The following is a 25,349-nucleotide window of genomic DNA, read 5'->3' on the forward strand; positions in this document are numbered from 1 at the left end:
TATTCGCTATTGCGTTTGTATCTATTGCGAACGACCGAACGATGTCTTATTCAATGCGAAAGATTTGCGAATGAGCAACGATAAAAATAGGTCCAGGTCTTATAAAGCGATCAACGATTTCTTGTCCGGTAGTTAATCGTTAATTGCATTTCAACCGAACGATTATCATTTAGATTTGAACGATTTAACGATAATCTGAACGATAATCGTCCGGTAGAATAGGGCCCTAAGGACAGGAGTGGTTTTTGGAGGAAAGAAGCTATGTTTTGTTTTTCTAAGCCTGGACAACCCCTTTATAGGGGACAAAACAGGAACAAATTCAAGGGGTGTCCCTAAATGTGCCTCTAACCAGATAAACTAACTGCACTTTCCCTGCAATGCCCCTATGGAAACCCTGGATTAACTTTGCCTAGCAGAAACATCAAAAACACTTTAGGACCCAGAGAAGTCGGACATACCTAAACTTGCAATTACAAATAGCAGGAGTACATGGAGAGGAGCAAGGGAATACAAAAGGAACTAGGAACAAGCTCAAAATCAAAGAACTACAAGATACACTGGGTACAGAATCGCAGAGTATTGGCTATAATCCACACAGAACTGCACAAGCCAGGGAAGCTAAGTAATAATAAATATATTGTAAAAAAAAATCCAAGGCTGGCACTCAAGATAGCTGATCCAGAGTAATGGATCAGAAGAGAGATGACTGCATAGGAACAGCCCTAAATAATAGGAGAAGGAGATGTCCACATGGTAATTTACATAGTGATGGACCTCTTCAGCAGTCTCCTACCAATTCTTTTCTTTGCAATATGGAGTTCTATGGCTAGGACCTGGGTGGGGTGGAACATGAATCACGACAAGCCCTGCCTCCTCGGACCCTGCTCATGGCATAACACATTTACATGTACATTTCGCCTTGTCCTTTAAAACTGTACGCAAGCTTTTACCTTTAATGCTGTCTGCCGGTAATCTCAGCCTGGCTCAGTGGGTAAGTGACCTCACCTTGTGGATTTTTCCCTCCAGGTTTCTGGCTGAAGACAACGGCTTTGAGTATTCCATTTCTTCCTGCCAATCCCTTTAGGCGCAGAAGACGTGGAAATGCTGGACTCCACAACAGACATTAGTCTTATTTAAATAGTCTCATTCCGCCTACAGTGGCGCTAAATGCCAGCGTTCAGAGATGGCACGGTCAAAACCCGAGCCGGAGTTATGTGGCTAAGAATCAGCGGATGATATTTCTACCCTGAAGAGATCCTTTGCCTTCTATCACACAAAGCTAAAGGCTCTATAGTAGATTTATTTAAGGAACAAATCATCTACAGGGAAACCATCAACAAGCAGGTTAACTGCTGATAGGTTATATTATGTGGCTATTTAGTACTGTGAGTGCACAAGGGTGAATTGCTCTCAATAGGGGCTTTGGATTTGATTTGATTGGCTCAATAAATCATGATAGTTTGGGTAGAGGGATGCAGTTTGTTTGAGGGTGCTACATGGGCGAGGGTATTTTATGGATAGGGTTCTTCATGGGGTATTTTATAGGCAGGGACGGGTCATCTGGCACCCCTCCTACCCCAGACTGTTCACCCTTTACCTCCACCCTTCCTCACTGTCCTTTCTGCCCCTTTCCCTACATACCTTCAGCTCTTCTCTTCTTCCTCCATACTGCTCTGCAGACTCTGAAGAACCTGTGATGACATCATAGTCACATGTCTAAGGTTCCTTAGAGCAGTAACATTACAGAATGGCCTCCCTGCTAATTTGCACAAATCCCTGCAGAATAGGGCCGTGAAGCACGGGAATATATGTGTGATTTAGGCGGCCATGGGTCCCCCAGGAGCTGGTCGTACATAACAGGTATATTATAATCTGCCGGTGATTACTGCTGCCATGGGCGTAGCTACCATAGAGGCAGGGTAGGCAGTTACTATCGGGCCCGTGCAGGAGGGGGGCCTGGAGGAGAAGGTAAGAGCATGTGTCCTTCTGCTTAACCATTTATGTATTGCAGCGTGTAAGCGACCCAATGTTTACTTAAATGCTACAACACAAACAAGGGTTAACAAGCAGAAGACTGAGATCTCTGTTTCACTGCTCTGATAACCCCTGACCTCTGTTCTCCAGCTAGCAGTCAAGTAGGAAAGGAAAATGTGCAGAGCTCCTTGCAGAGTTCAGGGGTTATCGGTACACCAGCAAAGTGTGTGTGTGTATATATATATATATATATATATATATATATATATACACTGTATATATATATATATATATATACATACACACACACACAGTGCTTTGTGTTGTGCTTAGGGGAGGGGGGCCCCTAAAAATTTTTTGCTATGGGGCCCCGTGAATCCTAGCTACGCCCCTGACTGCTGCTCTTTATAAATGACTGGTGGGGGGTAAAGCGTAAGTTGGGGGGTATACTGTGTAATATGGGAGTATTACATGGTCAGATGGTAGACTACAATGTCACCTATATACTGTGTATTATAGGGATAATAAATAGGTAAGGGGTACACTGTTTATCTGGGAATATTATATTGTGTTATCCGGGGTTATTAGATGGGTAAGGTATGCACTGTGTGATGTGGGGTACTAGATGGGTCAGGGGGTGTATTATGTGATTTAGGGGTATTATATGGGTAAGGGGTTGTATTATGTGTGTGAGTTGAAGATATTACATGGGATGGGGGTATATTATATGATTTGGGGGTATTACCTGGTACCTGGACTACTACGCAGGTTGATGGTTTGTTATATGATTTAGAGGTAATACATGGGCTGAGGGTATATAATTTGGGGGTATTGTGGCTATTACCCGGGTAGGGGTATAATATTGGGGCTATTACCCGAGTAGGGGTATAATATTGTGGCTATTACCCGGGTAGGGGTATAATAGTAGGGCTATTACCCGGGTAGGGGTATAATATTAGGGCTATTACCCTGGTAGGGGTATAATATTGGGGCTATTACCCGGGTAGGGGTATAATATTGCGGCTATTACCCGGGTAGGGGTATAATATTAGGGCTATTACCTGGGTAGAGGTATAATATTGGGGCTATTACCCGGGTAGGGGTATAATATTGTGGCTATTACCCGGGTAGGGGTATAATATTAGGGCTATTACCTGGGTAGAGGTATAATATTGGGGCTATTACCCGAGTAGGGGTATAATATTGTGGCTATTACCCGGGTAGAGGTATAATATTGGGGCTATTACCCGGGTAGGGGTATAATATTAGGGCTATTACCCGGGTAGGGGTATAATATTGTGGCTATTACCCGGGTAGGGGTATAATATTAGGGCTATTGTCACGGCCGCGGCGGCTTCCCGCGTCCCGGGTTGCCGCCGCGACCGCCTCCTGTCCCGTGCAGCCGCCGGGGTCCTTGTGTAGGGACCCGGCGCTGCTGCTGCTTCGGCCCCTGGGGCGCCTCACCTCTCCTCCGTGCATGTCGCGGTCTGTGCCGGCCGGCGCGCGCGTCCCCGCCTCCTAGGGCGCGCGCGCGCCGGCTGTCTCAGATTTAAAGGGGCAGTGCGCTCCTAATTGGTTAGTGGCACCAATCACTCCCCTATAAATCCCAGCATGCCCTGTCCTTAGTGTTGGAGCCTCTACATGCTTCCCATAGCGTTGGCCCAGCCCCCTGTTGTTCCTGTGTCCTATTCCGCTACCTGGTCCCTAGTCCCTGTTCCTGAGTCCTATCCGTTACCTGGTCCCAAGTCCCTGTTCCTGAGTCCTATCCGTTACCTGGTCCCAAGTCCCTGTTCCTGTTCCCCTGTCACTCCATCTGTTCCCGTGTTCAGCCTGTCACGTGCGCTCTCACCTGCAGACCATTGCCTGTGCCATTTCCTGCCACGCCTCGCCTGCCGACACCAGCAACCAAGCCAGGGGTAGCGACCTGGGGGTCGCCTGCCGCAGCAAGTCCATCCCGCCTTGCGGCGGGCTCTGGTGAAAACCAGCGGCCCCTTAGACTCCGCCCCCTGGTGAGGTTAGTGCCATCGCTGCTGTCGGTCCAGTGGATCCACTACTCCAGGCGTTACAGCTATTACCCGGGTAGGGGTATAATATTAAGGCTATTACCCTGGTAGGGGTATAATATTGTGGCTATTACCCGGGTAGGGGTATAATATTGTGGCTATTACCCGGGTAGGGGTATAATATTAGGGCTATTACCCGGGTAGGGGTATAATATTAGGGCTATTACCCTGGTAGGGGTATAATATTGGGGCTATTACCCGGGTAGGGGTATAATATTGCGGCTATTACCCGGGTAGGGGTATAATATTAGGGCTATTACCCGGGTAGAGGTATAATATTGGGGCTATTACCCGGGTAGGGGTATAATATTGTGGCTATTACCCGGGTAGGGGTATAATATTAGGGCTATTACCCGGGTAGGGGTATAATATTAGGGCTATTACCCTGGTAGGGGTATAATATTGGGGCTATTACCCGGGTAGGGGTATAATATTGCGGCTATTACCCGGGTAGGGGTATAATATTAGGGCTATTACCCGGGTAGAGGTATAATATTGGGGCTATTACCCGGGTAGGGGTATAATATTGTGGCTATTACCCGGGTAGGGGTATAATATTAAGGCTATTACCCGGGTAGGGGTATAATATTGGGGCTATTACCCGGGTAGGGGTATATTAGGGCTATTACCCGGGTAGGGGTATATTAGGGCTATTACCCGGGTAGGGGTATAATATTGGGGCTATTACCTGGGTAGGGGTATAATATTAGGGCTATTACCCGGGTAGGGGTATAATATTAGGGCTATTACCCGGGTAGGGGTATAATATTAGGGCTATTACCCGGGTAGGGGTATAATATTAGGGCTATTACCCGGGTAGGGGTATAATATTGGGGCTATTACCCGGGTAGGGGTATAATATTGGGGCTATTACCCGGGTAGGGGTATATTAGGGCTATTACCCGGGTAGGGGTATAATATTAGGGCTATTACCCGGGTAGGGGTATATTAGGGCTATTACCTGAGTAGGGGTATAATATTAGGGCTATTACCCGGGTAGGGGTATAATATTGGGGCTATTACCCGGGTAGGGGTATAATATTGCGGCTATTACCCGGGTAGGGGTATAATATTAGGGCTATTACCCGGGTAGAGGTATAATATTGGGGCTATTACCCGGGTAGGGGTATAATATTGTGGCTATTACCCGGGTAGGGGTATAATATTAAGGCTATTACCCGGGTAGGGGTATAATATTGGGGCTATTACCCGGGTAGGGGTATATTAGGGCTATTACCCAGGTAGGGGTATAATATTAGGGCTATTACCCGGGTAGGGGTATAATATTGGGGCTATTACCCGGGTAGGGGTATATTAGGGCTATTACCCGGGTAGGGGTATATTAGGGCTATTACCCGGGTAGGGGTATAATATTGGGGCTATTACCTGGGTAGGGGTATAATATTAGGGCTATTACCCGGGTAGGGGTATAATATTAGGGCTATTACCCGGGTAGGGGTATAATATTAGGGCTATTACCCGGGTAGGGGTATAATATTGGGGCTATTACCCGGGTAGGGGTATAATATTGGGGCTATTACCCGGGTAGGGGTATATTAGGGCTATTACCCGGGTAGGGGTATAATATTAGGGCTATTACCCGGGTAGGGGCATATTAGGGCTATTACCTGGGTAGGGGTATAATATTAGGGCTATTACCCGGGTAGGGGTATAATATTGGGGCTATTACCCGGGTAGGGGTATAATATTGGGGTTTATTACCCGGGTAGGGGTATAATATTGGGGCTATTACCCGGGTAGGGGTATATTAGGGCTATTACCCGGGTAGGGGTATAATATTGTGGCTATTACCCGGGTAGGGGTATAATATTGTGGCTATTACCCGGGTAGAGGTATAATATTGGGGCTATTACCCGGGTAGGGGTATAATATTGTGGCTATTACCCGGGTAGAGGTATAATATTGTGGCTATTACCCGGGTAGGGGTATAAGATGTGGGGGTATTACCCGGGTAGGGGTATAATATTGGGACTATTACCCGGGTAGGGGTATAATATTGGGGCAATTACCCTGGTAGAGGTATAATATTAGGGCTATTACCCGGGTAGGGGTATATTAGGGCTATTACCCGGGTAGGGGTATAATATTGTGGCTATTACCCGGGTAGGGGTATAATATTGTGGCTATTACCCGGGTAGGGGTATAATATTAGGGCTATTACCCGGGTAGGGGTATATTAGGGCTATTACCCGGGTAGGGGTATAATATTGTGGCTATTACCCGGGTAGGGGTATAATATTGTGGCTATTACCCGGGTAGGGGTATAATATTGGGGCTATTACCTGAGTAGGGGTATAATATTGGGGCTATTACCCGGGTAGGGGTATAATATTGGGGCTATTACCCGGGTAGGGGTATAATATTGTGGCTATTACCCGGGTAGGGGTATAATATTGTGGCTATTACCTGAGTAGGGGTATAATATTGGGGCTATTACCCGGGTAGGGGTATAATATTGGGGCTATTACCTGAGTAGGGGTATAATATTGGGGCTATTACCCGGGTAGGGGTATAATATTGGGGCTATTACCCGGGTAGGGGTATATTAGGGCTATTACCCAGGTAGGGGTATAATATTAGGGCTATTACCCGGGTAGGGGTATAAGATCTGGGGGTATTACACGGTGAGGGGTTGCCCGGTGTCTGGCAGCCGCCCTCCCCCTCCTCTCCTGCCCCCATCCGCAGGCGCTCGCACAGTCACCGGCTGCCTTTCCGGAGACTTTGGCTGGCGGCCCCGGATCTCCGCAGCAGCAGCAGCAGCGCTGTCCTCACATGAACCCTCCCGGCTGCCAGAGTTCAGTCCGCGGGCTACAGGAGGTGAGCGGCCCGAGCAGACAGCGGAGCCCGGCGGCCGGGGGGAGGAGGCGGCAGCGCACACGGACACCCGCCCGCTCAGGTGCCTCTCCGCCGACCCGACACGCCCGGAAGGTAAGCGGGTGAGGAGAGCGCCGGGCCCGGGGGTGTGGGGGAGGGGAGAGGCAGAGGACGAGCACACCGGGGAGGGCGGACGTGTCACTGACTCCCGGCTACCCCCACCAGCAGAGCCCGGGCAGGGGAGGGGCAGCCAGTGTCCTCTGTACCCTGCGCACAGCGCCCCCAGCAGGCGGCAGTGTCCGGAGCAGGAGGGACGGACATTGCATCATGGTGTGCTGTAACCGGAGAGAACCAGAGGCGGCAGGTCACACAGAGGGAAGCGCCACCATTATACACTACAACTCCCAGCATCCTCTGTCACATCATACAGCCAGCTACAGACAGCAGAGGGGCTGATTAGCTATCTATCTATCTATCTATCTATCTATCTATCTATCTCCTATCTATCTCCTATCTATCTATCTCCTATCTATCTATCTATCTCCTATCTGTCTCCTATCTATCTATCTATCTATCTATCTATCTATCTATCTATCTATCTATCTATCTATCTATCTCCTATCTATCTATCTATCTATCTATCTATTATCTATCTATCTATCTATCTATCTATCTATCTCCTATCTATCTATCTATCTATCTATCTATCTATCTATCTATCTATCTATCTATCTCCTATCTATCTATCTATCTATCTATCTATCTATCTTCTATCTCCTATCTATCTATCTATCTCCTATCTATCTATCTATCTATCTCCTATCTATCTATCTATCTATCTATCTTTCTATCTATCTCCTATCTATCTATCTCCTATCTATCTATCTATCTATCTATCTCCTATCTATCTATCTATCTATCTATCTATCTATCTATCTATCTATCTATCTATCTATCTCCTATCTATCTACTATCTATCTCCTATCTATCTATCTATCTATCTGTCTGTCTATCTATCACAACTATCTATCCATCTGTCTACAGGTAGATAGGACATAGATATTTTATAGATGACAGATATGTTATAGATAGATAATTAATAAATTCTGAAAGAGAGCAAACATTTAGCATTAATATGATAAACAAAGCTGGAGATAGAAGAATAGGAAATAGGAGATAGATGATCTGATGGATGATAGACTATTAGTATGGAAGAAGTGTTATTTTGCTCCTCCTCAGCTCCCCTCCAAGTTCTTAACTAGTCTATAACTATGGAGATAAGAGAGAGAATGATAGATAGATAGATAGATAGATAGATAGATAGATAGATAGATAGGAGATGGATAGATAGATAGATAGATAGATAGATAGATAGGAGATGGATAGATAGATAGATAGATAGATAGATAGATAGATAGGAGATGGATAGATAGATAGATAGATAGATAGGTAGATAGATAGATAGATAGATAGGAGATGGATAGATAGATAGATAGATAGATAGATAGATAGATAGGAGATAGATAGGAGATAGATAGATAGATAGGAGATGGATAGATAGATAGATAGATAGATAGATAGGAGATGGATAGATAGATAGATAGATAGATAGATAGATAGATAGATAGATAGATATGATGTAGATGATAGATATGAAATAGATAGGATATTGACAGATAGATATGACATAGATAGATAAATAGGTGATAGATAATAGGTGATAGATATGAGAGAGAGATAGATTATTGATAGATAGATAGATAGATAGATAGATAGATAGATAGATAGAAGATAGATAGATAGATAGATAGATAGATAGATAGATAGAAGATAGATAGATAATTGACAGATAGATAGGAGATAGATAGATAGGAGATATGATGTAGATGATAGATATGAGATAGATAGGATATAGATGTCTGGTTATTATTTTGCTGCTCTTCAGCCCTCTCCAGGTTTGCAGCCTGTGTATATTATGACCAGTATGGGGGGGGGGGGTCTTCCATTGATCGAACGTCTTCTCCTTCGTCCAGGATCCCTTCTTGTGGATGGTGCTCGGCTCTGTCCTGCGTGTTTCATACAGTTAGTAAGTAGTTGATTGATGACCTCATAACCGCGGGGGCCCATAAAGCGGTCACTGTGGGTGAGATCTGAGGCATCTGACTTCAGTGAAATTCTGGGAATTTATTTCAGGGAAAACCCTGTATTACTCAAGGCATTTGATCAGGAAATACACAGGAAGCACAGAGTGAATGGACAGGCCAGGGAGAGGGGGAGGAGGTCTTACCACTGTAATAAATCACCGGACAATACTCGCTGCTGCCAACAGCTCAGGTGCATGGAGGCCAACACATCTATGACCACATCCTGGTTCTGCTGCCACATCCATAAAGTGAACTTGAAGGGGGTTTTGATCAGTATGAGGTTGGTGGTGGTCTGCTAAGACCCTCACACACAGGCACAGCACAGGCTTAGCTCTGACAGGCTTCTTTCACTTGGCACTGTCCTATAATCCAGATCCACTGTCCTAATCCTAATCTGGAGGCAGTGATGGAATACGGAATGGACTGGAAGAGACAGTATGTGTAAATGGTGAAGAGAGCCTAGGGCAGTAAACATGGCATCGTTTGAGTGGCAGGAGAAATGGATGGCCATACGTTGTGTTTCAGAACTACCTTGCTCTTTGATTTACATGGTAGCTACCCATAGGTGGCAGTAGAGAGACGGTTTTCCTCCTATTGAATTAGAGTTTATTTGCATACATTTTCCCAGGAACCATTGCAAAACGTGTAAGCCTCTGTTCCCTAGCTGGATCTCCTCAACCTGCCCAACTAATATTCACTGTAAGAGTCATAGGGTTGTGGGTCGGATGCATTTGCATGGGGATAATCTGCCTTCCCAGCAGTAATTGTGATATATAGGGTTGAGATGTGGGAAGTACACACAGCACCATCTATGGGGCATAGTGATTGGCGGGGCACAGGGTTGTGGATGATGCCAGCTGTAACTATGGCTTTACATCAGGGATGGGGAACCTTCGGCCCTCCAGCTGTTGCAAAACTACAATTCCCATCATGCCTGGGCAGCCGAAGCTAAAGCTTCGGCTGCCCAGGCATGATGGGAATTGTAGTTTAGCAACAGCTGGAGGGCCGAAGGTTCCCCATTCATGCTCTACATAGATATATGGTCTAAAGCAGTGTTCCCCAGCCTGTAGCTCTCCAGCTGTTGGGCATGATGGGAGTTTAAGTTTTACAACAGCTGGAGAGCTACAGATTGGGGAACAGTGTTATAAAGGTTCATGATTCAAAGGTTAGGGTATGATGTGAGTTGTAGTTCTTCAACAACTGCAGAAACACAGGTTGGGAAACACTGGTCGGAAAATGAATAATTTTGCTGTCAGGGCATGCTGGGAGTAGTAGTTTTGCCCCAAGGTGGGGTTAATGATTGGTAGGCAGCTGGTGCAGACTGATAATGTAGGGGGCATGGTGCCCAGGGTAGTGCCAGCTGTAGATGCGGCTCTGTCTTGGTGCAGTTCTGCAGGAATTAGCAGTAATTTCGCCGCTTTCCTCTCCTGTCTTCTTACTCGCTCTCAGAGAGAGAGAGAGAGAGAGAGAGAGAGGACATCTGAGGTGAAGCACACAAGACTCCCACGCTTTCTATCCGCGATCTCACCAGCAGCGCTCAGAACAAGCTGCTGAAATAAAACAAGTACATTTCTCTAAAGGGCAGTTTAAAATAGCGAGCCTTGTAATTTGTACCCACAAATTAGGAGCTGTGACGGCTGACAACCCCCCAGGGCTAAGAGAGTCACAAGGACCAAGCTAGAGAGCAACAACCCTGCCTTTTAAAGCCCCCAGACGTGTATTTGCTTGGCACCCCCAAATTACTACCCCTTACCACACACACAGTGTCCTTACAAGTGCCCCCCTAGTTAGAACAGTACAAGCTACTCCCCAGCACAATGCCAGTGAGCCAATAATATGATTATCTCCCAGCATCTCCGCATAGACGAGTATCCTCAGGTGACTCCCGTATTCCTAGCTTCTGCCATTCTGGGGAAAGAGCGAGAACAAGTTTCTGTAAAGACACAGCTATGGGAGATTGTGCTAATGGTGTGCGTGATGAGGGGGGATAAGAAAGGGTTAAATATCAATGATAATATAATAGAACCAATGTCCTGTATTATAGTAGATTCTGCTATGGGCCACATATAGTCTACTGGATGAGCTGTGTGCTTCCATAGTACACGCTATATTACATATATGTATATAGAAAACATTGGATGGATGGATAGATAGATAGATAAATAGGAGATAGATAGATAGATAGGAGATAGATAGATGATACATATATAGACTGATGGATAGATAGGAGATAGATAGATAGATAGATAGATAGATAGATAGATAGATAGATAGATAGATAGATAGATAGATAGGAGATAGATAGATAGATAGATAGACTGATGGATAGATAATTATGAATATTTCGCTCCTCCTCAGCTTCCCTCCAGGTTCTCAGCATTCAGCTTGTGTTCCTTATGACCAATATGGGAGGGGTGCTGGTTTCTTTCAGTGATGAAACGCACTAACACGGATGAATAAATCCCCCTATTATATGTGAATTTTGGATTCTGCACCAAAATCCTGGCAGTAAGCACCAAGCTAACAATGGACTGTGCTGGAGGTGCTGGATGGATATAGATATGGATATAGATGTCAGATGAATTGAACAACATGGAACAACATTGTATTAGCACAGTATATAAGCAGCATCCTATCTAAGCAGTGTAGTATATAAGCAGCATCCTACCTAAGCAGTGCAGTTTATAAGCAGCATCCTATCTAAGCAGTGTAGTATATAAGCAGTATCCTATCTAAGCAGTGCAGTATATAAGCAGCATCCTATCTAAGCAGCACAGTATATAAGCAGCATCCTATCTAAGCAGCACAGTATATAAGCAGCATCCTATCTAAGCAGTGCAGTATATAAGCAGCATCCTATCTAAGCAGCACAGTATATAAGCAGCATCCTATCTAAGCAGTGTAGTATATAAGCAGCATCCTATCTAAGCAGTGTAGTATATAAGCAGCATCCTATCTAAGCAGTGTAGTATATAAGCAGCATCCTATCTAAGCAGTGCAGTATATAAGCAGCATCCTATCTAAGCAGTGTAGTATATAAGCAGCATCCTATCTAAGCAGTGTAGTATATAAGCAGCATCCTATCTAAGCAGCGCAGTATATAAGCAGCATCCTATCTAAGCAGTGTAGTATATAAGCAGCATCCTATCTAAGCAGTGTAGTATATAAGCAGCATCCTATCTAAGCAGTGTAGTATATAAGCAGCATCCTATCTAAGCAGTGTAGTATATAAGCAGTATCCTATCTAAGCAGTGCAGTATATAAGCAGCATCCTATCTAAGCAGTGCAGTATATAAGCAGCATCCTATCTAAGCAGCACAGTATATAAGCAGCATCCTATCTAAGCAGCACAGTATATAAGCAGCATCCTATCTAAGCAGTGCAGTATATAAGCAGCATCCTATCTAAGCAGTGTAGTATATAAGCAGCATCCTATCTAAGCAGTGTAGTATATAAGCAGTATCCTATCTAAGCAGTGCAGTATATAAGCAGCATCCTATCTAAGCAGTGTAGTATATAAGCAGCATCCTATCTAAGCAGTGCAGTATATAAGCAGCATCCTATCTAAGCAGTGCAGTATATAAGCAGCATCCTATCTAAGCAGTGCAGTATATAAGCAGCATCCTATCTAAGCAGTGTAGTATATAAGCAGCATCCTATCTAAGCAGTGCAGTATATAAGCAGCATCCTATCTAAGCAGTGTGGTATATAAGCAGCATCCTATCTAAGCAGTGCAGTATATAAGCAGCATCCTATCTAAGCAGTGTAGTATATAAGCAGCATCCTATCTAAGCAGTGTGGTATATAAGCAGCATCCTATCTAAGCAGTGTGGTATATAAGCAGCATCCTATCTAAGCAGTGTAGTATATAAGCAGCATCCTATCTAAGCAGTGCAGTATATAAGCAGCATCCTATCTAAGCAGTAAAGTAATAATAATAATATAAGCAATACTGTTTGTAGCAGCACTGTATCTAATAAGCACAGTATATAGTAGCATTCTATCTAAGCCATGAGTTATATAAGCTGTGCTGTATGTAGCAGCATTGTATCTAAGCAGCATAGCATGTAGCAGCATTGTATCACAGCAGCGCAGTATGTAGCGGTATCTAAGCAGCTTGGTTTGTGGCTTCAGTTCCATCGTCATGTAGTATGTGTTATCTTCGCCTTATCTAATTTCCAGATAAACAGATTTAATATTGTGCAATCTGTACCCAGCTCCGGACCCCCCGCTGACCCCTCACTACGTGTACCAGCACCAGTATGCAGCAGCTTTCCCGTATTACCAATGACGTTGCTCAGTAAAGTGTCACCCTGTATCATCCTGAGGGTGACAATAATACAGAACATAAATAGTGCCGCCATGCTGAGCTCATTTCCTGTCAGATTTGCAAAGAATTTATCACTATAGTGAAATATTAATCCGGCTGTTCTGTGCCAATGCATCCCTTCACCTGCCAAAATGTTACTTCCTCTAAGGGCTTAATCCTGAGGGTAGTGTCTGTTTAAAGGGACAGCTCTTCAGATTGTAAGTAGGAGTATAATACAGAATGTAACTCAGGATCAGTACAGGATAAGTAATGTATGTATATACACAGTGACCCCACCAGCAGAATAGTGAGTGCAGCTCTGCAGTATAATACAGGATGTAACTCTGGATCAGTACAGGATCAGTAATGTAATGTATGTACACAGTGATCTCACCAGCAGAATAGTGAGTGCAGCTCTAGAGTATAATACAGGATGTAACTCTGGATTAGTACAGGATAAGTAATGCAATGTGTGTACACAGTGACCCCACCAGCAGAATAGTGAGTGCAGCTCTGGAGTATAATACAGGATGTAACTCAGGATTAGTACAGGATAAGTAATGTAATGTACAGTATGTACACAGTGACCCCACCAGCAGAATAGTGAGTGCAGCTGTGAAGTATAATACAGGATGTAACCTAAGATCGGCAAGATCATGTAGATATATTCTATATTTAATCTGCAAAATAGTATTCAAACTACCGTAGCCACAAACATAGCATTCATTTAGCAAATTTATACACCCTCATGTCTATGAAAGTAGAATTCCTGACTCACCTTTATTAGGACTCATTTCCTGAGTATAAGGCAGGAACAGCTCAGCAAACTGGGCCTGTGATGTGGAAAGGGTTGGATTTCAGACTACCATGGACTCCTACAAGCAAAGCAGCCAAGCTGGAGTCAGACCTGTATCATAGTGAAGAAAGAAGAAAAGCACCAGGTAAGCGACACCATAGATGTGGTAAGTTCAGTATAACTTTATAATACCCTTTCACCTTTTTTTAAGATTGCTATATAAGTTATTGCCACATATATTCTAAGGGCCCTATTCCACCAGACGATTATCGTTCAGATTATCGTTAAATCGTTCGTTAAATCTAAACGATAATCGTTCGGTTGAAACGCAGTTAACGATTAATGACCGAATGAGAAATCGATGATCGCTTTATAAGACCTGGACCTATTTTTATCGTTGCTCGTTCGCAAATCGTTCGCATTGAATAAGACATCGTTCGGTCGTTCCCAATAGATACGAACGCAATAGCGAATAAATAGCGAAGAAAAAACGATCGCAATTACGATCATAAGTAATGATTATCGTTACATGAAAATGACTGAACGTTTTCAGGTCTTTCGCAATAGTGGTCCTTTGAGATCGTTAATCGTTAACGATTATGCAAACGATAATCGTCCGGTGGAATAGGGCCCTTAGTCAGTGGTGTCACATATGTGGCCCTCCAGCTGTTACAGAACTATCATTACCCTCATGCCTGGAGAGCTACAGCTTTGGCAGTCAAGGCATGATGGGAATTGTAGTTTTGAAGCCACATGTTTGACACCTATGTTCTTTGTAGTCATTCCACAGTGACTAAAGGGCCTTTTACACGGACCGCTTATTGGTCAGGAGTGTTGCTAGAAATGCTCCAATAATCGGCCTGTGTGAAAGTGATAGTGATCAGCCAAGGAGCGGTAAAAGTTGATCGCATTTCACATTTGTGTAAACAGATGTGTTTACATCTCGGCCAAGTACGGCCAATAATCATTCTGTGTAATAGGGCCTTTAGATATAGCAGCCAATATACAGCGGATTAAACAAAGGGTTTACCAGGTTCTCCAGATGAGAAGCAGTGTATACATAACTTCTCCGCTGCTTCTGTTCCGGCATCCCGTTCTCTGGCTCTTCTGTCCTCCAGCTGTCATCATTCTGGAAGAGACGACAATCTAAAGATACAGAGAGTCGGGGAGCAGGATGCCGGATCACATAGCAGCACACTAGGTAAGTATACACTGCTAAATCTAGAAACTGACAACACAGATATAAACATATCCCAGACCCCAATATATACATATTCTTGGCTGTCAGTTTCCATGGCCACACAAACAATACAAGGATGGGTTATGTGGCCCAGCCTCTCAGTTAATTGTGCTGTGTAAAGGCGCAGCAAACCAGCGACAATCTCGCTGATCAGCGATTGCGTGTGTCTTGCACAGTCTTCTGTTGTTCCCTGTACAGTTAAAAGGCAGCCAGAGCACCCACTCTCCTGGTATGTGTCTCCTGACCTCACTTCAAGATGTAAACCCTTAAAGGGGTACACTGGAGAAAAAAAATCTTTTCAAATCAATTGGTGTCAGAAAGTTAGACAAATTAGTAAATTACTTCTATTTAAAAATCTCCAGTATTCCAGTACTTATCAGCTGATGTATGTCCTGCAGAAAGTGGTGTATTCTTTTCAGTCTGACACAGTGCTCTCTGCTGCTACCTCTGTCCATGTCAGCAGTACAAAATCCCGATAGAAAACCTCTCCTGCTTTGGACAGTTCCTGTTAGGGACAGAGGTGGCAGCAGAGAGCACTGTGTGAGACTGGAAAGAATTTGTGTAACTTTCTGAAACCAAACAGTTTTAGAGTACCCTTTTAAAGGGGTTGTCCGGGCTTAGAGAAACATAGCACCTCACCTGTTCTCAGTGTAAGTGGGGTTTTGCGGTTCCGTTCCATTGAAGTAAATGGAGCTAAATTTGAATGCCACACACAACTTGAGAACTGGGGTGGTGCTGTTTGTGCAAGAAATCTTTAACTCTTCAGGTCAGCCGAGTGTTCATGTTTTCTAAAAGGGGAGAGGGCAAGTAGCCTGTTAAGACACAACATACCTGATCCTTGTCTCCCCATCATCATATTTTAGGGCCTTTAGCTGTGACAAGTTTTAGATCTGTACAGGTTTTAGCTATAATTACAGGTACATTTACCTGTACAGGTTTTAGTCTATTAATGTTAAAGGGAACCTGTCACTTGGTTTATGATACTTTAAATGAATGATTAGTGACAGAAATGCAGAACAGAACAATGTATTACTTACATGATTCTGTTCAGCTGTTCTCCTGATATGCAGGAGAATAAGATTCTTGCCACACCCCTTCTCCCACCTTCCAGTTGCTGATTGACAATTGGCTGTCTATACACAGAATGGATAGATAACTGCTAAACTAAACATCAGCTGGTGGGCAAAGTTTGCTGGAGCTCATGAATGTCAAGGACTACTGACCACATAATGGAAAAGACTTCTTATTGTCCATGTTATTCAGGAGGATATCTCTGATTTAGCTGCACAGAACAATGTAAGTGATCCATCATTCTATTGAGCTTTTCTGCCACTAGTTTGTGCTACTCTTAAAAGGAGCAGTCTAAACCTACCAAAGAGTTCCTTTAACTAGAATTTTTCCATTCACTAACAGTAAGCCAAGACAAATAAAAACCGATGGCACATTTACAGCCAATAAGATATTGAAGAGTGAATGTTCTGTGCTATGGCCAATAGACCATTGGTGAAATTGATCAGTTCTAGTACCGTGGAGGTAATGACTTTTCTAGATTGTCCCTGACACATGGATTGCCTGCCTGCAGATGACTACTGACAACCTCACACACCGTTCCTGCCGCTGCTAGATCACAGATAACTGACCTTACCTACAAACCTCTGTAACCATAGTAACGGTCGGTTTTTAGCTTGTTTCCATGGCTACAGAGTTTGCTAAAGAAATTTAGTTATTTTCTAACTTGAAGCTCCTGGGCCCCAATGCGAAATTTTTGATAGGGACCAGACCCATAATATACTAATGATACTAATGTCTTCTAATGGAGCCAAGGATCCCGTCCTAAGGCAACAGGACCTGAGTGCAGCCACTACCTTGGCGTTATTCATGTATCCCACTTTGCTTTATCAGGTGTTAGCATGAGGCTGTTCACATGGTCATGTTTTCTTGCTGTAGCATTGTGATTCTGCATAAGGCTATGTTCCCAATTTGGGAACATATCGGAGGAATGCAGCCTTCTTGTTAAGGGGGTTATCCAGTGCAACAAAAACATGACCACTTTTCCCCCTCTTGTCTTCAAATTGCAAACCACACCAGAACTGGAGACAAGAGTGGGGCAAAAGTGGCCATGTTTTTTCATTTTTTCCTCCCTTCAAAATTTTCCCCTACAGACCCAAATGAGCCCTTATTTTTTGCGACACCAATTATACTTTGCAAATACAGACATCATTTTTCTAAAAAAAAATATGCTGCAAAACCAGAAAAAAATTATATGTGCAGTGAAATTGGAAAAAAAGGTGCAATACCTTTTATTTCGAGGGGTTTCTTGTTTACGCCGTTCGCCCTATGGTAAAACCGACATGTTATCCCTGTTCCTCAAGTCAGTACGATTGCAATAATATAGAACTTGCATAACTTTTATATTTTTTTATGTCTTTTAAAAAATTAAAACCTTTAAAAAAAAAACTAAATGTGTTTAAAATCGCTCTATTCCCAGGCTTATAGCGCTTTTATCATTTGGCCTATGAGGCTGTGTGAGGTTTTTTTTTTGTGCCATGATCTGTTTTTTTTTTGTTTCGGTACCTTGATTGCGTATATGCGACTTTTTGAAAAATGCGCAATTTTGCACTTTGGCGACTTTTTACGCTTACTCAGTTTACCGAGTGAGATAAGTAATGCGATAATTTAATAAATTTTTTTATTTTTTTTTATAAAATGGGAAAAGGGGGGTGATTTAAACTTTTATTAGGGGAGGGGGTTATTTATTAATAAAAACATTTCTTTTTTTTCCCACATACAGTAATTAGAAGCCCCCTGGGGGACTTCTATATACACAGCACTGATCTCCCATTGAGATCAATGCTGTGTATATAATAGAGCACCGATCCATCAGATCATTGCTCTGTTATACTGTTATGTCTGCTGCAGACCAGCTACATGGATTGCCGAGCCGGGATCAGCGTCATTCCAGCCAGCTCAGCACAAGTGATCATACCTCCGCGATCGCATTGCGGGGGTGGAAATCCCACACTGTACACCAGAGACAGGGAGCACAGATACTATTCAAATGCGTCTGTCAGCTTTGACAGCTGCATTTGAATAGTTAATTAGCCGGCCGCGGCGATTGGCCGTGTCAGCTTATACTCGGGATCCCTGGCTGCACATAGCAACCGGGGACCACGGGCTGCAGAGAGGGCTCATGCCGGGAGCCCTCTCTGATCACCCTTAACGGCCGCATGACAGGTATACCCGTCATGCGTCTTTAAGGGGTTAAAGGGGTTATACAGCCCCTCAAAAACATGGCCAATTTTTTGACAGCACCACTCATGTCTTCAGTTTAGGTGCGGTTTGCCATTAAGCTCCATTCATTTCAATGGAACTGAGTAGCAACACCCCACCCAAACTGGAGACAAAAGTGGGTCTGTCAATGAAAAGTGGCCACGTTTTTGTAGCGCTGGGTGACCCCTTTAAATAGACAACTGCTAAAAAAAAAATCACGATAGTTAATAGCGGCCATCTTTTTAATGAGATGGCCACCTACCTCCAATATTTTCTCTAAGTGAAGCTTTGATGCAGTAGTAAGTGCAGGGAAAAAAGTCCTTTATAAGCATTTCCCGTAATAAGTGTATATTGGTGATTTGTATAACTTTTGGGGGGCAATACAATACTTTAATAAAAATTTTCGCCTGACTTCTCCTTTAAATAATCTGATTACTAATGAAGTTGGAATCATGACTACCAGAATGCTTTCTTCTGATGTTTCTGAGTCATGTCTAACACTCCGATACAGTCTTTACTATGGGTACACTGTAACAGCTGTAGACCTTGCATGTGGTTGTCAAGGAACATGTCCCTAGCCCCAGTCTAAGTCTGATCACTTATCATATACATTACTACACTGAACAGGTCCTCCATTATTTGGGCAGAATAGTGTCCAAAAATAGAATGTGAGGAGTTCTGGTTCTAGTTAGTAACTGCCCTTCAGTTCTTGTTGGTATTTTTGTTATTCCTGGTGGCCTAATCTTAGTTTGTTTTTGAGCTCTGGTTTTGTTCCTGTTTGATATGCCAGTACTTCTTGGCATATACTCCATTCTTATTGTGACATTCTGCCCATTTCTAGATGGTAGTTGACACCAGTCCCTGTTTTCATGTACTGCCTCCATTATTATTGTGACATTCTGCCCACTTCTAGATGGTGGCTGACACTAGTCCTTGTTGGCATGCACTGCATCCATTCTTATTGTGACATTCTGCCCACTTCTAGATGGTGGCTGACACTAGTCCTTGTTGGCATGTACTCCATTCGTATTGCGACAATATGCCCATTTCTAGATGGTGGCTGACACCGGTCTTGGTTTGCATGCACTGCCTCCATTCTTATTGTGACATTCTGCCCACTTCTAGATGGTGGCTGACACTAGTCCTTGTTTGTATGCACTGCCTCCATTCTTCTTGTGACATAGTTTCCACTTCTCGATTGTTGGCATGCGCTGCCCCCATTCTTCTATTGACATACATAGTGTCCACTTCTAGATGGTAGTTGACACCAGTTCTTGTTGGCATGCACTGCCTCCATTCTTATTGTGACATTCTGCCCACTTCTAGATGGTGGCTGACACTAGTCCTTGTTGGCATGTACTCCATTCGTATTGCGACACTGTGCCCATTTCTAGATGGTGGCTGACACAAGTCCTTGTTGGCATGCACTGCCTCCATTCTTATTGTGACATTCTGCCCACTTCTAGATGGTGGCTGACACTAGTCCTTGTTGGCATGTACTCCATTCGTATTGCGACACTGTGCCCATTTCTAGATGGTGGCTGACACCAGTCCTTGTTGGCATGCACTGCCTTCATTCTTCTTGTGACATACATAGTGTCCACTTCTAGATGGTAGCTGACACCAGTCCTTGTTGGCATGTTCTTCCTTCATTCTTATTGTGACATTCTGCCCACCTCTAGATGGTGGCTGACACCAGTCCTTGTTGGCATGTACTCCATTCGTATTGCGACACTGTGCCCATTTCTAGATGGTGGCTGACACCAGTCCTTGTTGGCATGCACTGCCTCCATTCTTCTTGTGACATAGTGCCCAGTTCTCGATGGTGGCTGACACCAGTCCTTGTTGGCATGCACTGCCTCCATTCTTCTTGTGGCATAGTTTGCACTTCTCTATGGTGGCTGACACCACTCCTTGTTGGCATGCGCTGCCTTTATTCTTCTTGTGACATGGGAGGAGATTTATCAAAGGGTGTAAAATTTAGACTGGTGCAAACTGGCCACAGCAACCAATCACAGCTCCTCTTTCCTTTCACCAAAGCTGGAAGCTGAGCTGTGATTGGTTGCTGTGGCCAGTTTGCACCAGTCTAAATTTTACACCCTTTGATAGATCTCCCCCATAGTGTTCACTTTTAGATGGTAGCTGACACTGGCCTTTGTTGGCATGCACTGCCTCCATTCTTCTTGTGATATAGTGTCCACTTCTAGATGGTAGCTGACACCAGTCCTTGCACTGTTGCACTTTTTATCTGGTTGTCAGTTCTAGCTGGTGGCTGGTACCCAGTTTATGTTTCTATCTTATGCACCAGTTCTGTATGGTATCTATTACATCACTTCTTGTTGTGATCTGGTGGCTGCATTCTAGTGTTTAGCTAGCCATCAGTTCTTGTTTGTTTCAAGTGCTTCCCTTCTTGTTATGCTCTGGTGGCTCAATTCTAGTTAGTGGCTGGACACCAGCTACTGCTTGCATCTATTGCTTATTGGTACACCATTGTCCAGTCCTGGTTGGTAGCTGGGTACCATTTTTTGTAAGCATGTGCCAATTCTTAGTGACCTCTGGTACCTCTTTTTGTATTGTACCTTGGTTTCCCCCATTATACACAGTAGCTTGTCACCAATTCTTTTAAGGCTCTTATGAACAAGTTCTTGTTGGCATCTTGTACGTCTATTCTTTATAATCCCTGAGGGTCCATTTCTAGATGGACACAAATTCTTTAAAAGGCTCTCATGCACCAATTTTTCTTGGCATCTACTGCCTTCATTCTTGGTATACCTCAGTGGTTCAGTTCTAGATGGCAGCCGGGCATCAATTTTTGTTGGCATAAAATGCCTTGGTTCTTTATATGAGTTGGAGGACAAGTTCAAGTTCTTGTCCGCCTCTATACTTGATACATCTAAGTTGCCCAGTTCAGAATTATAGCTGGTCACTAGTTTTTGTTGGCATCCCAACTCTGTTCTTGATATGATCTGATGGACAAGTTCTATTTGGCATCTACAGCCATTATTCCTTTATGCCCCAGTGGCCCAGTTCTAATTAATAGTTGGATACCAACCTTTGTAAGGCTTTCATTCATCGGTTCTTGTTGGCATTTAATGCCTTTGGTCTTAGTATGCCCTGTTGGTGCAGTACTAGATGGTAGATGGACATAAATTGTTATTAGCTTTTAATGCCTCTATTCTTGTTGCACCCTGATATCCCAGTTCTAGATGATATCTGGGCACCTATTCTTTTAGGTTTAAAATGCCTCGTTATGCCCTTGTTGTCCAGTTCTAGATGATATTTGGATGCTATACCTTAACATTGGTCTGATGGACTAGTTCTGCCCTGGTGGTCTAGTTATACATGGTATCTGGACACCAAATCTTGGAAGGCTGCCATGCACCATTTCTAGTTGAAATTTAGTGCTTCTTTCCTTACTATGGTGGTCCAGTTCTAGATAGTATTTCACCCCTAATTCTGGTTGTTGGTCAGTCTAGTTTTAGATAGTATTTGAGCACCAGTTCTGGTTTGTATTAAATACCTCACTTCTTGTAATGATCTGTCTTTTTCTATTTAGTAGCTGCGCACCATTGGCATCTGTATCATTTGTTCCTTTGACAGCCTGATGGTCCAATTCTGGTTGGTGGCCTGGCACTAGTTCTTGGTATTTTTTTTGTTTACTAGATCTTTTAAGGTCGGGTGCTGGCATCTGTTCCTGGTGGCGTTTGGCCCATCATTTGTTTGCCTGGTCCTAGTTTTCTTGTTCCAATTGCTTTTGGTCCATCGCTTTTCCTCTAACACATAGATTTTTCTAGCATCATTGTTTTTGAATGGAACCTATCAATCTCATATCTATGCATCTATTTAGCCTTCCATTAATCTAATAATTTCTATCTTTTCATATGTTTATCCGTCTCATACTGTATCTATTATACATTAGTGATAGATAGATAGATAGATAGATAGATAGATAGATAGATATGGGATGGATGGATAGTGATAGATAGATCATAATAAATGGATAGATATTTGATTGATTGATGGATACATAAATCAATAGGACATAGCATGGATAGATATGAGATTGATTGATGGATGGATAGATAGATATTAGGCATGATAGATGTGAGAGACATATGAAAATGGAAAAAGTTACATAGGCACATAGATGCATGATGGGTATATGAGAATTATATAAAGAAAATAGGTAGATAATGAAATATAGATAGATACTCCTAATTTTTTTAGATGTTTTTGGTAGTATATAATTGGTTTCATGGTCGGGTCGTTTCCTGGCACCACCTGATACTTATACGTATACTTCTCAAGTAGTACTGCCATTATCCTCTATTGATAGATAGATAGATAGATAGATAGATAGATAGATAGATAGATAGATAGATAGATAGAGAAATAAAGTGATAAGAGAGAGGAAAAAAAGAAAAAAGATAGATATAGAAAAGGTAACCCACAGATAGCTAGACATATAGGAAAGTAACATTGCTGAGCTGTATCCATCCTGCTCCAGTAGTATATATTCTTGCATACAACAATCAACACATTAAAATTCTTTGGAAGTTTCGACCTGAAAGTGCTGAGTATAATCCGGTGCATTGTGACTGAGGTTTTGCTTTATTTGGAAGGTTTCGCCCATTTTCAGGCTGAGAATAGTTGTATTATTGAGTAAATAAACGAGAAGCTCCTGGCTGACAGTCAGACTCCTGCCGGCTCCTCAGCCAGGGTAAAGAAGAATAACACTTTATACTGCTCCTCCGGCCATCTCCTTCTTATTCTCCCCCTTCTCAGCTCCTTCTTTACCAGACATTTCTCCTTCAAATGCAACCATTTTTAAAGCGCATAAAAAAAAATAAGTAAAAAAAAAACGTTCTCGATACATTTATAACAACAGAAATAAACAGGCATCAAACAATATAAAACAAAATACAATTATGGGCAGCAAAATACAAGTAGACAGGATTCGTGGAATATTTACAAACAGACGTATAGAAAATATACAAATCCAAACATTGTTAAATACATAGATGGGAAATCAGAAAATCAGGTACTATAGTTATAATTCTTGTATATTATGCTTTTAAGAAATTCTAATGTTACTAAATACGTATATTTTTTAATTTATTTGTAAAAGTTTGGGGGGAAAAAATCAGAGAAATATAAAAAATATATCTTTTATATTTGATTTTACTTTGCAATAGAAAATAATAAATAAATAAAAAATAAGTATTTAATACTGAGTTGTACTGGGTTTAATAATAATAAAATATAGAAATATTTAGGTTTTATAGTAAGTATATAAATGATGGGAAAAAGTCAAATTTATAGGGTTATAAAATGCAGAGTAACAGGAGTTGTTTTTCAATGCAGAGGAGTTTTTTAGTGAAACTAAATTATTATAAAAGTGGAATGAAAAGAAAAAATAATAGTACTTTTTTTTTAATAATCTGAGTGTATTTTGTGGGGTTTCTGCGTTTTTTGTCGAGGAATGATGGGTGTTCAGTACAGATGTGGCTGGGGAGTCGTCTGCTCCGATGGCTGCGGCTCCGGCTGCAGTGTGAACAGACTGTTCTGCTATTTTTAGAGCTGCGGAATACGAATACAGAATCTTGTGCTGGGAATGTTCTGCCTCAACAAACAGCTCGGGAAAAATGCGAGATGTGTCTGGATGAGATGTGTGAGCGGCTGAGGAATTATTATACATAATATTAGATATATTACCGGCTCTATTACTGGGTTATTATATCTAATATTTATTTTAATGCAAGAAGTTTTGTTACAATGTATACAGTGTGTATGTATATATATATATATATATATATATACATACACACTGTATACATTGTAACAAAACTTCTTGCATTTGATATAGTAAATATCTGCAGATAAAAATATATAAAAATAGAGATTATTAAATAAATGGAGATGGATAGATAGATAGATAGATAGATAGATAGATAGATAGATAGATACTAAAAATTGATATGACAGATAAAAAGATTGATAGATTAGGTAGGTATAAAATAGATAAACAGACACTGGAGAGATATATAAAAGTAATATTAAAATAGAGTGAGATAGAGGAGAAATAAACAGATGAGAGACAGGAGATAGATCAATAGATAGATAGATATAGAGTAGATAGATATAAGATAGATACTGTAGATAGGAGATAGATAGATACATAGATAGATAGACAGACAGATAGACAGGAGATAGATCAATAGATAGATAGATAGATAGATAGATATAAAGTAGATAGATATGAGAGATACTGTAGATAGGAGATACATAGATAGATAGACAGACAGATAGACAGGCAAATGTTTCTGCTAGCGCCTACCCATTACCACAGCAATCGAACCACCTCATCCATAGGACGAGTACTAGTAAGATGTCAGCCGACACTCGATTGTGTCAAGACAAAGTCTTACCTGGTCGAGATTAGCTTAACCCTGTGGGGGCTGCAAGCAGATCGCCCTGTGTCATTCATACCACACCATTTCCATGGAGAAAAGTTAAGACAAAGGTAATTATAAAGGTAATTATACAGATAAACGATCACCACCTCTAGGAAGTGGGGGGACCTGATCAACAAACATCACCTCCAAGTTGCTTTCTCTGTATCCACCCTCACAGAAAGGCTTAGATACTGGTAAATCCATTCTCTGTTGGTGTATTGTATATCTGTGTTGATTACGTCTTGTTTTTGCCTCATACGTGG

At 42.5% G+C, this 25,349-nt stretch overlaps 1 protein-coding gene across 6 annotated transcripts in view; it reads right to left on the reverse strand.

The window, feature by feature from the left end:
• BEGAIN (brain enriched guanylate kinase associated) overlaps positions 1–25,349 on the reverse strand; it is a 597,092-nt gene that overhangs the window by 465,726 nt on the left and 106,017 nt on the right. For all 6 annotated transcript variants that reach the window (XM_069949877.1, XM_069949884.1, XM_069949883.1 and 3 more), the window contains exon 2: positions 14,104–14,232. The gene's annotated coding sequence lies outside the window, so the exon portion shown is untranslated. The remainder of the gene's footprint in view (positions 1–14,103; positions 14,233–25,349) is intronic.

This window comes from Dendropsophus ebraccatus, chromosome 13 (genome assembly GCF_027789765.1).
Source record: "Dendropsophus ebraccatus isolate aDenEbr1 chromosome 13, aDenEbr1.pat, whole genome shotgun sequence".
NCBI classification, from domain to species: Eukaryota; Metazoa; Chordata; class Amphibia; order Anura; family Hylidae; genus Dendropsophus; species Dendropsophus ebraccatus.